Source organism: Esox lucius, chromosome 17, assembly GCF_011004845.1.
Source record: "Esox lucius isolate fEsoLuc1 chromosome 17, fEsoLuc1.pri, whole genome shotgun sequence".
NCBI classification, from domain to species: domain Eukaryota; kingdom Metazoa; phylum Chordata; class Actinopteri; order Esociformes; family Esocidae; genus Esox; species Esox lucius.
The window spans coordinates 20646081-20661556 of NC_047585.1; the positions used below are offsets into that span (position 1 = coordinate 20646081).

At 44.9% G+C, this 15476-nt stretch overlaps 1 protein-coding gene across 2 annotated transcripts in view; it reads left to right on the forward strand.

Moving 5' to 3' along the window:
- prickle2b (prickle homolog 2b) overlaps nt 1-15476 on the forward strand; it is a 91648-nt gene that overhangs the window by 33417 nt on the left and 42755 nt on the right. The window contains exon 1 of one of the 2 annotated variants that reach the window (XM_029114247.2): nt 10797-11016. The exons of the other annotated variant lie outside the window; for it this stretch is intronic. The gene's annotated coding sequence lies outside the window, so the exon portion shown is untranslated. Of the gene's footprint in view, nt 1-10796; nt 11017-15476 lie in introns of those variants that run through there. 2 annotated transcript variants of the gene reach the window in all.

A 15476-nucleotide genomic window follows, 5' to 3' on the forward strand; every position in this document is an offset into this window, starting at 1 on the left:
ATTTTTCATTTAATACTTTTTGCCCATTTGATACCTTCCTCCTTAAACTGTCACTGCATTATTCATAAGCAGAAAGTGTATTACAGTAGATTAAATATTCATATGGTCATAAACAGTGGTACTCTGGGATATAATCATTTGGTGGTGTCTCATTAGGTGTATTATAGATTGCACATGTAAGGAAGCGTAGAGATGAAAATTAAAAAGTGAGGTGAATTAGAAGAGAAAGATCAGTGTCACCAGAGACAAAGGCTGAGAAAGGATGAATATTTAGGTGTAGATGTGAAAGAGGACCAGGGAGAGACATTGAAATGGAGGAGAGAGAGAGCTGAATATTTGGGAAAGACGGGGGATGGGCATTCATATCAGGGAGGAGGATTCTTCTGTTAATAGAGGAAATAGTATATTTGTGAATTTATACGACTGCATTACGGGCTGGTCTTCAGTAACCAATGGAGAGGAGGTGGAGGGGTGTTGGAGGGGAGTGGTGGTGCTTTAGGGACGGTGGTGGGGAGGGGTTGAAGGGGAGGTGGACTGGTGGGGTGGTAAAGGGGTGGTGGGGTTAAAGGGATGATGGGGTTGAAGGGGTGGTGGGCTGGTGAAGGGGTGGTGGGCTGGTGAAGGGGTGGTGGTGATGGGATGGAGGGGTTAAAGGGGTGGTGGGCTGGTGAAGGGGTGGTGGGCTGGTGAAGGGGTGGTGGGGTTAAAGGGGTGGTGGGCTGGTGAAGGGGTGGTGGGGTTAAAGGGGTGGTGGGCTGGTGAAGGGGTGGTGGGGTTAAAGGGGTGGTGGGCTGGTGAAGGGGTGGTGGGGTTAAAGGGGTGGTGGGCTGGTGAAGGGGTGGTGGGGTTAAAGGGGTGGTGGGCTGGTGAAGGGGTGGTGGGCTGGTGAAGGGGTGGTGGGGTTAAAGGGGTGGTGGGCTGGTGAAGGGGTGGTGGGGTTAAAGGGGTGGTGGGCTGGTGAAGGGGTGGTGGGGTTAAAGGGGTGGTGGGCTGGTGAAGGGGTGGTGGGGTTAAAGGGGTGGTGGGCTGGTGAAGGGGTGGTGGGGTTAAAGGGGTGGTGGGCTGGTGAAGGGCGGTTGGGTTAAAGGGGTTCAGCTGGGTCTGGATACCCTCCAGTGATCCCAGATGGGGAAGCCACTATCCCTGCTGCCATAATGGGGACAGTCATATTGAGGGAATTTTAAATGGGAGTTTGGGACCTATTGTCTTTTTAATGATATGGTCACAACCATTTGACATGCCTTTGTTAGGGCCACTTTTTGGGGCATTGGTTTTCGATGAGAGAATGAAGGGAGGGACCATGTGTTTAGCATCATTGGGAACGCGCTTTGGAGAGTTTAGTTTTGGCTCTTTTCAGATGTTCTCGCTGATGAGCATGGAAAGCAATTTATATGTTGTTTACACCCCCCGGACTTGAGAAGAAACATTGTTATTGTTCGTAAGGCCATATTCTTCACCACAGCTCGTCACACTCCGTTCCTGACAAACAAAGACTTCTCAAATGTGTGAAAAACAAACAGAATAAAATATGTAATTTCTTAGCAGACAACTTTCAAAAGTATTCAGTATTTGGCCGCCCCATGCTAAGGAGGGGATTTAGAGTAAAAAATGTGACATTGTCCCTCACAATGAAATCAAAGGGGGGATTGTGGATTGGTACTTCATTCGCAATACCTCCGACCACTGGCCCATTTGTCCTAAACCTGGGAGAAGGATGTGTCCAACCTTAAAGATCCAAGATGTACACAATTACACTGACTGGACTGATGGTGGCGCTATGACAAACGATTTAACGTGCAGACTTTGCTAAGTCGCAACCCTCACAGGGCTTCAGACTGTTTAACCTAATGATGAAACCGCTGTGTCAGAAATCGGGTGGCTACAGAAGAGAACGTGGGATCTAAAGCATTCGTTATTTGGCAAATTTTTTGCCACTGTTTTGGTGACTGCTTCTTGCTTTCATGTAGCATTTTAGCTGAATCTATCCTTAATCCTAACCTTAACCTAATTCTCCTAACCTGCCATATTAACTCTCCTAACTTGCCACAGTGACAGTCCTGCTATGAAAATGCATGTGCTCACTACAGTGTCATTCTCTGAAGAGCTAAATGACTTCATTGTAACGTTAACTCTCCTAACCTCCCTCATTGGGGATCCCAATCTGACTTGGTTGAAATGCAACAAGTAAAGCACGAAGCAAACACTGATGGCCATGACCCAGTATCACTGCTCTTGATCCTCCAAAAGTATTTTAGGGGAATTTTTTTCTTTCCTTTCCTGACAGATTTGAAACTATGTGAGTGAAGAAAGTTAGAAGGGGTAGAGGTAGAGATGGATGTTTAGACCACCAGACATTGGGCTTGCGCACATACGCTCTTGACACACTCGTTTTCAGACACACTCCTGCCCTTTCCTCACAAGGAACACATTTTGCGTGACCCATTTGCATGAAACATAATAGGCCTAATTTACGGACAGTGATCTCTAAGCACAATATTTTTTTCAGACAAAACATCTGCTATTGATCAACACATCTGCATGAGCGTGTAGTCTAGTGCAATCATGAATATATATATTTTTAACTATTGGTAGTGACTATTGGTAGTGACTATTGGTAGTGACTATTGGTAGTGACCTGGGGTGGTGGGAGTTCTGGGCCGCTTCCTCTGATACACATGTATTTTTGCGGTGAGGGTTTGAATCCGTCCGACTGCTATTTAATATTTCATATGCGCATATAAACACACGTTCCACATACTGTCAAGACTCTATATGCAGGAACATTGATTTAAACCACACGGGAGCAAGCACTGTAACAGGCAATTTGACTACATTTGGTTGAATGATTTGTCTTGTCGAGGAGACCCAGCGTAAACAGATTGACACTGATTGGTCCAAGGATGATGCATCATTCATGGGGGACGTCTTGTTTATACGGTTGCCTTGTTCTCATTAGACCCTGTTGGTTGGCGACCTTTTAGATAAGTTTTACCCTCGCCCTTTGATCAGGACTCTCAGTGGAAATGCTTACATTGTTAAAGTGTTGTTCATGGGTGACTAAAGATACTTTCATCATCCCCTCTTAACAGAGAGGGGAGAGAGATTAGCCAAACACGCAGTTAGCTAGCTAGATGATGCATCTGTGAACAAGACCTGAGTTTCGTTCAAAAGGCCAGAGTCTCCAACCACCTCTCTGACTGTATAACAGAGGGTGGGTCAGTGATGGATCATGCCTAGGTGGGGGGGGGCACCCTGTGAATGTGGAACAGATGGACGGTCAATAATGAATCGGCTGTGGCGGAGCTGTGACTGTATCAGCAGTGGTTCAGCCGTGATGGGCCAGCTGCCTGACCGCATTCTGTTGGTCTGCCGTCAGCGACTCCCTCTTGCTGAGGTCGGCGTCCACGTCTGACGCTATGGCATCGCTCACTGTCGGGGACTGACTGAGGAGCCCCTGTCCCCTCGCTTCCTGTTTACTAAACATCTCCCTACTCTGTGGAAATCTGTGTTTTATTGTCCCTTGTTGTCCCCGGTTCATACAGACTACTACACTGGGAGAAGAAGATGCATTGGCTTGGCCTTCATATGTGCAAATCAATCTCTAGTTGAACAGCTTTGACCAATCCTATCAGGTCATGTATATGCTCAGTAGCCAGAAAACAGGGAATGTGATGAGACACCCGGGATAAATCACCACTGCCTGTTTATGGAGAAGGATTAGGAGGAGGTCATGGCTCCTCAGTCTCTGTCTGTCTCTGCCTCAGTCTGTCTATCTGTCTATCTGCCTCTTTTTGTCTATCTCTGCCTCTGTCTATCTATGTCTCTGCCTCTGTCTCTTTATCTCTGTGTCTGTCTGTCTGGCTATCTCTGCTGCTGTCTCCTTAGTTCTGGCTGACTCTAGCTCTGTTTCTTTAGCTCCGTCTCTTTATCTCTGCCTCTGTCTATCTCTGCCTCAGTCCCTTTATTTCTGTCTGTCTCTGCCTCTGTTTGTCAATCTCTGTCTCTGTTTATCTCTGCCTCTGTCTCTGTCCATCTCTGCCTCTGTTTGTCTATCTCTGTCTCTATGTCTGTCTCTGCCTCTGTCTAGCTCTGTCTGATCCACTAACTGAAATTGCTCAACTGTCTTCTAAATAATAAGAACCACATCTGTGATTCACATAGTGCCCAGAATCAACGTGTTCATGCTATTATTGTAAACAGACAACGATGCCTCTGTGCTGAGCATGACTGACCGGTCTGGCAGCCAATGCGTATAGCTCATTAGCTTGTGTGCACTGTGCGCTGGTGTTCTTTGGCAGGAATGGAGTGGGCTGGTTGGCCAGCGGTTAATAAAGACGGACACATCTGAGACAGAGACTGCCTCTTTACTGTCACAGGATGAGCGGATGTGGGCGTGTCAAACTATCGACATGTCTGGTTGATGAGGAGTGAATGGAAGGTTGGAGAAAAGGATGGACTTGTGTAGCAGTGGATTGATCCTGATCTCTGATCCTCGTCCACAGAGTCTGTGTTCAGAGGCTCCAAACCGCAGGCTGCAATTTTCATAGGCTTTCTTGAGAGGGAAACAGCTGGGCATTGTGAAACTATATCCGGCCCCTAAGTGGCAGGAACACCGCTGGAACTCACAGAGGACTTTAACCCCTAGAGCCCTGCACGACAGACGGGTAGACTTCTTGCCCTAAGTAGTCTATCCATTTACAGTATAGCTCTTAGCCTCAAACATTCCCGTTGTGTGGACTTTCCCAGGTTCATCTCCGTCTTTTCAAACTTCTCATTCCGTTTGGAGAAGAAACAAGCCAGAAATGGCTGTTAGAGTAAGATCTGTATTTTCCCTGCTTGCCAAGTGTCTTTGTAGCGCATTTATACTCCCTTATCTCTCTATTTCTCTTTCACTCTTTCCCTTCTCTCTTTCTCTCCCTGTCTGAGTGCATTGCATGACATTTGCTCTGATGTTTCAGTGTTGTTTTAACCTGGCTCTCTCCTCTGACAATTTGGATTGTTTTTTAGTGCCCCTCCGCACCCCCATCTATCCATGTATTACCCAGATGCAATGGATACCAAAGGGCTAGCTGCCAGGCCACTGCAAAGGGGGAGTGCTCTCTTCCTCTTCTGTCTCACACCCCCCCCACTCTCTCTATTTCTCTCTCCTTTCTACCTCTCACTCTCTCTGTCTTGGCTAAGGATCAGACTGTGATCTGTGCAAATCTTTCCTATTCTCAGCAGTCAGAAACTGAAAACTTAGGCATGGTAATTTGCCAGTGTTCTGACAGTCAGAGTCAATAATAGGTCCAGTGTTTGTTAGACTGCTTTAGTTATAATGAATTTTAGACTGAGTTTGAGTTAGACTGAGTTTTAGTTAGACTGAGTTTTAGTTAGACTGAGTTAGATTAAGCGTTAGTTAGCCCGAGCGTTAGTTAGTCCAAGCGTTAGTTAGCCCGAGCTTTAGTTAGCCCCATTGTTAGGTTCAGTATTAGTCAAGCTCAGTGTCGGTTGCCTGGCTCAGAGGTCTCATCCTTGTTGTATTTGGTCTCTAGATGAAGATGGTAATGTGAGACAGGTTTATGCTCTCTCTGCGTGAGTCCTAATATTCTAATACAATCTCTGTTTAGGCTTCAGCTTAAAGACAGAAACATTCTGCTTCTTTTGATAGTCTATAGAGAAATAGTATGTCAGATTATTTCATTTTATATCATTTCAGACTAACTAAATCATTGTAAAGTATTCCTTTCTTCTACATTCTGCCTACAACCATCACTGTGATGGCTTCAGAACCTGAGAAGAAAGAAGATTTCAAGTCAGAGACAGATGCAGTGTTTTGATCATTATGGCTCTCCATTATGTGGATAAGATGTCAGAGCACATTTTCTGCTTGGCACAATACTTGGTGCAGGGGATAGATGACTTTAATAGGTCTAGCTTTTCTCATTCTTCTTCTGTCTGTCTTGGTGAGCAGAGAAAATGGATTCAGATAGGTAGGCATGGCAACTGTGCCAGTTGTATATTTCCCCTGTCACCATTGATCACCTATGTCAAGTTGCCAACCCACCAGTCGTTGGTGCACTCTGGGTATATCAAAGACAAAGTAGATACTGTGTGACATTTTGCATTGCTCTGTACAGTATAGCGATATTCTCCAGTCCTTTGGACTCGAGGGACAATAAAATCCAGCAGCCAGCCGCACAGATTCTTTTTTAGTTAGTTAGTTGCGGTCAGGACAAAGAACTGTAATATTAAAATGTGTAGGTTCAATTAGAATTCATACATGCGGAACATTTATTTAGTTTTAATGATTTATTTATTTTCCCATCTAAAATAATAATGTCCCATTTTTACTAATACTCTCCGTCTGAATTAAACGAGGTTGCATTTAGCCCTGTCCTGTTAAATACCATGATGTTTATTACAATTTATAATAAATAGTACTGCTGTCATTAACGCGGTAACGCATGTGATTAATAAAAAATGCTTAACGCCGTTCCTTTTTGTTGTTGTCATTAAAGCTTTTTTCATTTTTTTTGGTCTCAGATCCATATTTAGTGTTTGTTTGAGCGGGAGCTGTCACTTATTCATTCGCGACAGTATTCAGGTAACTTATTTGGCACTTGGCTTGTGCTGATTTGTGGGAGTGGTAGAGGGCACTTCACGTTAGCTTTTTTCATGTTTTTTTTTTTACTTTGTTGTGAATCGTTACTCGACGCTTGTCGGTGAATCCTGCCATTAAATGGAGTGCATGCGCTTTCAATGACGGCATGCCGTTTATGTGGGAACGGTGTGTAACAGCATGTTAGTGCTTGGAAGTTAGTGGAAATTGGAATATTTACTAGAACTGCCAATGCCTCTCCTCTGAGCCTTTTCTGAAACGGATCCCTAGACGCTGTGTGTGCACGAATCTACCGGTTATCCTTGCTTTTAGCACGATAAGTTATTTTATGTTGTTGCAAGCCTAAAGTAGACATTCATTTCCTTGCCAGTCGCAGTTCCACCACAACCTTCTAATCGCATAACTAACAACTTTTAGGCTGAGCATAAATACATTACATATCTGATTCTGATTATTGTTTGTAGATAAACATCTCTGGCTAGCTTACCTACCTTATAACTTTGTCTATTTAAGTAATCTACCTTATGGCATTTGGAAATCATTTAATCAAGACACACTTATTTGGCTGTGGCCAAACACCTATCATAAAAGCTACTTCTTTGCAGGCCCTTACCTGAACCACATTCTAACCACATTATAGCCTAATAATCAAAGTACTATAGCTCGAAAAGCATAGGTGTGATTCAGTGTTGGATAACATGCCTGCAGCTTTCCAGAGAGAGGGGCTGATGGGTATTTAATCAGAATCCTAACATAATGGTTATTGTACTTGGTGCCTTGATCAAGAGCATAATGGTAGGAGATGGTAGAACTGTTGAATCATAGACCATCGACTTTCTATTTAGATTTACATGGGATAACAATCGATTCTGCCAGTCATTGTGATCATTTGAGGGGAGACATTTAAGGGCCATGACATACCCTGTTTGCAATGTCCATAGTTCACAATAAAACATTGTCTTTAAACATAAGTCACTGCTTTTAAAATGTTTGTTTATTTGTTTAGGACCATTTGAACACATTCTAAAATTATTGAATCGCGATTAACTACAGACGTTTGTGCAATTAATCGCGATTATTATAACTGTTTGACAGCACTAAACAATAGTAATGTTCATTATAAGGCAGCTGGTTGATGATAGGGGACAAGAGCTCCTTAGACCTGGTTGTGATGAAAGCCACTTTCTTTTTACTCTCAGCCAGTTAGGTGGCCCCCTCTATGTCTTAGTGGGTGTAAGCTATTAGCTATCTTTCTGGCTGCAATCCAATGACAGTTTTTACACCCTAAGCGCTCGCACGTTCCCTCAGGAATCCCTGTCACAACCGGATGCAGTTTTGATTGCCATTTTAAGTGGCGATCTAATCCACAAAAGCTGTCTCCTCGGGCCTTGATTTAATTTCAGGGGGAAAGTTTTGCAGGGTTGATATCACCCATAATCGCAAATTGCCAAATGTAATCAACACAACTGCATTTTTATGTCAGTCTCTAACCCCATTGGCCAGACTCCTCGTGGAGTCAGGGGCTAGTCAGTGAACTTCACAGTGAGTGAGCCTACTCTGAGTGAGCCTACTCTGAGTGAGCCTACTCTGAGTGAGCCTACTCTGAGTGAGCCTACTCTGAGTGAGCCTACTCTGAGTGAGCCTACTCTGATCATCACTCTCCCTTGTTTGGACAAGCGCACCCGCAGGTACACTCACATGGGATGATGTATAACGTCATTCAAGGTCTGAGGCGATAGGGCAGAGTTTGGGTTTGAAATGCAGCCTCTCAATGTGAGTTAGCTGTTGGCACACTGGGGGATTGATGGATCACCTCATTTAGTCCTAAGGGAAGACCAGTTAACCTCTTTGTAGGCTTGGGGGTTGGGTGGACATGGAGTTTCATACTTTCTTTTGCCTAACCACAAATCATCATGACAACTTAGAAATCCCTTTAGCAGGGGGATCTCTGAAGTAGCAAAGAAGTAACAACCTCTGAGACATTCTTGAGGCTGTGTGTGGCTCATTGCCTGGTACTGGGCTTTCTATGCATTCATGTTAAGAGGTTGACGTTGGGGTTAAAAGCGTCTGCATTCCCAAGCGGTGCGTGAGTCCTTTTTGCGTGCACATGCGTGTTGACCAATGTGTACGAGCGTGTCCACGGTCGCGGTGGTCGGAAAGAGAACGCTGGCTGTTGTCAGGTGTAACGACGTGTTGCTCTCCTGGCGTGAGTCCTTGTTGTCTTCCACCACAGGAATCCATATGGGTTTATGGAAATGAATTGAAGAAGCCAGCCGTCTGGTGAACCGTGTTTGGACTTTGAAGAGAGCTAGTGAAGAACACGTCATATTCCACCCACAGAACACGGCTGACGGCTCCAGAAACCGCTCTACTGATAGATGGCTGTGCTTGAACCTGTTCCCACATGCTCCTCATCAGTCTTTCTTAAACCCAGGTCCATGGTGTATCCCTAATGTAGAAGTCCTACTGATTGCAGTGGCGTTTAGTTAATAAAAACCTGGGTTCCGTGAGAAACCTCACCGTCTTCTGTTTAGAGGTTGGCACATACAGCGCGTTTTCTCTATTTCTCCTGTAAATTTGTCCCCAGCGCTCTAATGGTTTGAGCTTTTAGCTGTTCGTCCAAGGTAGGGCCAACATGTCTTCTGATTCCCTAGAATGCCCACGAGTTCACAACACTTTGACTTGAGGAGTTATTACTCGATGATCTTCCCTGAGATTTTCCCCCAATTCTTTTTTTACCATTCTGAATTTCTGAAAGCATTTCAGTCCCTGCAAATTGTAGGCCTTAATCCGTCAGTTTTTTAACTTATTTTTTACATGAATTTAAGGTTTTATGTGTGTCTGTGTGTCTGTGTGTCTGTGTGTGTGTCTGTGTGTCTGTGTGTCTGTGTGTCTGTGTGTCTGTGTGTGTGTCTGTGTGTCTGTGTGTGTGTCTGTGTGTGTGTCTGTGTGTGTGTCTGTGTGTCTGTGTGTCTGTGTGTGTGTGTGTGTCTGTGTGTCTGTGTGTCTGTGTGTCTGTGTGTCTGTCTGTCTGTGTGTCTGTGTGTGTGTGTGTGTCTGTGTGTCTGTGTGTGTGTCTGTGTGTCTGTGTGTCTGTGTGTGTGTCTGTGTGTGTGTGTCTGTGTGTGTGTGTGTGTCTGTCTGTGTGTCTGTGTGTCTGTGTGTGTCTGTCTGTGTGTCTGTGTGTGTGTGTGTCTGTGTGTCTGTGTGTGTGTCTGTGTGTCTGTGTGTGTGTGTGTCTGTCTGTGTGTCTGTGTGTCTGTGTGTCTGTGTGTCTGTGTGTGTGTCTGTGTGTGTGTGTGTGTGTGTGTGTCTGTCTGTGTGTCTGTGTTTGTGTGTGTGTGTGTGTGTTATTTTAGTGTATTTATTTTTTACGCCTAAACACCAAATGTGTTGCGGTTTGGCCCAGAGTCTCCAACCACCTCTCTGACTGTATAACAGAGGCCTATATTGAGACATACTGGATGTGTGTTGATTTTAGATGACTAGCTGTCTGCAGGTATATTTGTGGAGCCCGACCCTGGTTACCCATCGCATCACATCTGGCTCTGAACAAGTACTAGAGCAGATGTTTCCATCCAGTCCAGCAGGATGTCTAAAGGTACACATGGACTTCACTGAAAACCCCTAACAGTAGCAGTGCTCTGGTTCTGCTCACTGCTCCCGCTCCAACGTCATTATCAGATATGTAAGGTTGAACATCACTAGCATGTTCATTGATTGAAAGTCATTATCATGTTTGTTGTATTGAACGCCATTATCATGTGGATTTTATTGTATTTCATTATCATGTTGGTTAGATTGAACATCATTAACATGTTCATTATTGTGCTCGTTGAATTGAACCTCATTATCATATCTGTTAGATTAAAAGTTATTGTCATGTTCATTAAATTGAACATCTTTATAATTTGTCCTTGTCGATGTATCCACTGCGCATTGAGTTGCATGTTGACTGGACACACTCGTGATTCTAATCAATGTGTTGTTGCTAAGCTGTGATTGGTTTATAGCTGGCGACTCATTACTTTGGGGGGAAAGGGTGGGGTTATGAGTGTTTGGAGTGTTAGGAGTGCTTGGGGTGTTTGGGTTGGGGGGGGGGGGTCAAGCTGCTTGCTCAGCGATCAGCCCCAGTCACATTCCTCTGAGCAGCTCATTCTCTTGCTCCCACTTTACACATACGAATGACTGCCACTTAGAGAGGTCTTCTACTTCAGCTCAGCAACACTCTCCATGTCAGGCCCTCTCTCTCTCCCTCCTCTCCTGGACATCTGAGAGAGGAGCAGACGTTTTCAATTACGGAGACGTTGAAAGTGTTTTCTCCAGGCTATCGTGCTGCATTGATTATCCTCTGAGAGGCTCAGTCGTTTGACTGTGGGATCCCAGTCCCTGCACTGCTGGCCGGAGGGGAAGTGGTGAGGAACTTTTACATGTTTATTTGACTGTGTAGAAAACATGTCAGTTTACACAGGCTGACTGACAGCCATGGACGCTCTGCCAGTATAGCTTCGGTCATGAATTAAGAAACTCATCAGAATGCCTTTGTCTCTGTTTGCTTTAATACCTTTAGCTTCGGTGATTGACTGACTTGTGTTTCTTTAGGCTTGTTTTCTAAATCAGTTTATGTTTACATTAACCTCAATTTCTCTTTCTCCCTCTCTCTCGTTATTTTTATAGTTTGTACAATTTTGTTTTTGAGTGTACGTGCTACAGCGCAATGTGACAGGCTTGTGACAAAAACCATTTGAACCATGTCCTTTTGTTCTGCTCTTTAAAACCTGACAAAAAGATGTGTTGGAGGTGTTTGTTTATCTTTCCAGTAAGACAGAAGAGATGGAATTAAAAGCGAAGGTACAGAAAAAAGAATGTGGGAAAACAGTGAGAAGAAAAAATTGAGATAAAAAGGAAGAAAATGAGGGCAAGAGAAGGGAGAAGGCTGTGTAGAGGGAGTGTCCAGTCATCTCAGCTGTTGTGATTTAAGTAGACTGACAGCACACATATCTCTTGCATTTCACAGCTGTGGGACATGCCTACCTCTTTTTTTAACTCTGTTACATATATTGGGCTATGGCAGGGACAGGGAGCCGGCTATTGTCCCTCAGTAATCTATGTAACTGTCTGGTGTGGAACTGTGTGGAACTGTGTGTGTTTGCATGGAACTGTGTGTGCGTGCGAAGAACTGTGTGTGTGTGTTCATGGAACTGTGTGTGTGGGGTGTGGAACTGTGTGTTTGTGGAACTGTGTATATGTGTGTAGTTTGGAACTGGGTGTGTGTGTGTGTGTAGAACTGTGTGTGTGTAGAACTGTGTGTGTGTAGAACTGTGTGTGTGTGTGGAACTGTGTGGAACTGTGTGTGTGTGTGCGTGGAACTGTGTGTGTGTGTGCGTGGAACTGTATGTGTGTGTGCGTGGAACTGTATGTGTGTGTGCGTGGAACTGTGTGTGTGTGTGTGTGTGTGTGCGTGGAACTATTTGTGTGTGCGTAGTGTGGAACTATATGTGTGTGTGTAGTGTGGAACTGTGTGTGTTGTGTGTGTGTTTGGAACTGTGTGTGTTGTGTGTGTGTTTGGAACTGTGTGTGTTGTGTGTGTGTGTTTGGAACTGTGTGTGTGGGGTGTGGAACTGTGTGTGGAACTGTGTATATGTGTGGGGTGTGGAACTGTGTATATGTGTGTAGTATGGAACTGTGTGTGTGTGGTGTGGAACTGTGTGTGTGTGTGTATGTGTGTGGTGTGGAACTGTGTGTGTGTGTGTGGTGTGGAACTGTGTGTGGAACTGTGTATATGTGTGGGGTGTGGAACTGTGTATATGTGTGTAGTATGGAACTGTGTGTGTGTGGTGTGGAACTGTGTGTGTGTGTATGTGTGTGGTGTGGAACTGTGTGTGTGTGTGTGGTGTGGAACTGTGTGTGTGGTGTGGAACTATGTGTGTGTGTGGTGTGGAACTATGTGTGTGTGTGTGGTGTGGAACTGTGTGTGTGTGTGTGGTGTGGAACTGTGTGTGTGTGTGGTGTGGAACTGTGTGTGTGTGCGTAGTGTGGATCTATATGTGTGTGTGTAGTGCGGAACTGTGTGTGTGTGTGTTTGGAACTGTGTGTGTGTGTGGGGTGTGGAACTGTGTGTGGAACTGTGTATATGTGTGTAGTATGGAACTGTGTGTGTGTGGTGTGGAACTGTGTGTGGAACTGTCTGTCTGTGTGTTGTGTGGAACTGTGTGTGGAACTGTTTGTCTGTGTGTGTGTGTGTGTCTGTGTGTTGTGTGGAACTGTGTGTGTGGGTGGAACTGTGTGTGTGTGTGTGTGTGTGTGCGTGGAACTGTGTGTGTGTGTGCGTGGAACTGTGTGTGTGTGTGTGCGTGGAACTATTTGTGTGTGCGTAGTGTGGAACTATATGTGTGTGTGTAGGGTGGAACTGTGTGTGTGTGTGTGTGTGTTTGGAACTGTGTGTGTGGAGTGTGGAACTGTGTGTGTGTGTGTGTGGGGTGTGGAACTGTGTGTGGAACTGTGTGTGTGTGTGTGTGTGTGTGTGTGTGTGTGGAACTGTGTGTGTGTGTGTGTGTGTGTGTGGAACTGTGTGTGTGTGTGTGTGTGTGTGGAACTGTGTGTGTGTGTGGTGTGGAACTGTGTGTGTGTGTGGTGTGGAACTGTGTGTGTGTGTGGTGTGGAACTGGGTGTGGGTGTGAGGAGCGTTCCTGTGTAAGTGTTTGCATGTTCATATGTCTGTGGTTTGGCTGTGTGTCAGCGGAGTCTAAGCATTAAGCTATTGGTGTGTTAAGCTTCAAATCCTGTCAGACTTGACCGGTTAAAGTACATTTCTGTATGACTGACACACTGCTGGTCCTGCTGTCTATTGACCACGAGAGTGTTTCTATAAAATACCAGGTACATTCCTCATAGAAGTGCTGTTGTGTCTGTTTTTTACGTCCGCGTGTGAGTGGTTGCCACAGCCCAGTAGGAAGAAGGATAGGGTTTGACACGGAGCAGATTGTGGCTTTTCTGAACACGTCCTTTCTTTCTGTCCCATGTAATGGTCCACAGATTCTCTATATTTACACGGTCTGTCGACTTGGCCAGAGAAACTGCATCCTCAAAATGGCCCCCATGTTGACTGATACAGTGCTGAAACCGAGTGTAGTGGAATAGATTCCATTACATTTGGATTGAAAATTTGATAAGAAATGTGTAAGGGGGTCAAATTATCGTACAAATGTCAGCCAGCGTAAGATCTCTAAATTCTTATTTTGGATTTGAACAAGCCATGAAAACCTCCACTTAGAGCCACTGCACAGGTTTGGTTTCCAACCAGACATGTCAACTTAGAGGTTATGGCTGACTGTCCCATGGATCCATTTTAGAGCTGTCCCCAACAAAAGCAAATCTTTTTCCATGTCAATGACGCAGCCTACGTTTTCCGTATGCTTTAGAAGTGCAGTGAATGCTAAAATATCACACATTACATTATTTGACAGATTGTTTCGTTAAATAGACATCAGTGTCAGATACGATCACACCGCAATCATTGCAGAAATGTAGCTTATGATTAGACTGTCATGCACAGCCATGCCTTTTCACAGAACAGGATGTGTATCTTAGACCTGCATATTGTCGAAAGTCAATCGTGCGAGTCCCAGAGTAGCAGAATGATACGGCCCAACAGTATGAAGCTGTGGTTTTAGGGTCGGAAGAAAATACTGGCACTTCTGCACTCTTCTACCTAGGAGTAATGTAAGATATCCCCAAGAGTATGTACCATCTGTCCTTTTCCCTTAATGTTGGAGTCAGTGAAATTTTCAATAGAATTTGTGAGGACCCATAAAACTCTATGGCCTTTTATTGTTCTGGCAAAGATACCTCTTGAGTTGATTGCAATGAAATGTACATACTCTATAATAGAACTATATTTCTATAATATAACTATATCTTATCAGTTTTTGTAAGTCCAAGCCGAGGAACATGAAACAAGTGCTTTCTAGTCACTAATCTGGATAGTTTGTGTTTGCACGCCAATGCTGATGGTAAACATACAACTTTTTGATACAGAACAAGCGCACAGACTATATTGTTGATAGCATGCATTTTCTAGCTATCAGTAGCCTATTGAATTATGTATTACATTTCTTTCACTATCACACTCATGAGCAACCACTTAAAACTGTCTTAAGGCCAACCCACTTAAGAACCACTGGCCTGATAGACCGCGACTAAACCTCGGCCTCCACAGCGAATAAATCCAGTGATACAACCATGAATCAAACTGATGTCTCTGAAGAAAAAATGTAATAATTTCTCGACTACAAAAATCTTTGGTCGACCGTTACAGCCTATTGACCAAACAATGGACCAGTCGACTTAAGGGGTTCAGCCCTAATCCAGCCTCACAGACCCGGGGCAAACAACCTCAGCTCCGGAACCCTCGGAGGGACAGCTTATTAAGGAGTCGGGGATCTGCTGAGCCCAGAGGAGGGGAAGATGAAAAGAGGGAGGGACAAAGTGAAAAGACAATGGTCTACGGTGGCTTTGGTGTTTAGAAGCTCCCCAGGCGATGAGCGTGCCCATTGATTTCGAGTGTGAGTGGGCATGTGGTTCGCCCCCCCCGCTGCCGGCCTTGTTTCCTGGTCTGACACTGTTAGCCAATCAATGTCCCGAGCACAGCTCGGCACGAGCCAGCGCAGACGGCCCATTAAATCTCTAATCATAACTTCGACACGTTGGTTTAATGGTGCCAATCGTCCCTCTTTAGGCTGCGTTCCTGATGCAGCTCCCACTGGTCTAGTAACCGCCAGTCATGCCAGACACCAGACTGCCGGCAGGACTGTGAAGAGAGACATGGGTGACCTCATTCGGACCCAAACCTGCAGGCGCCTCTCCTTAATGTCAG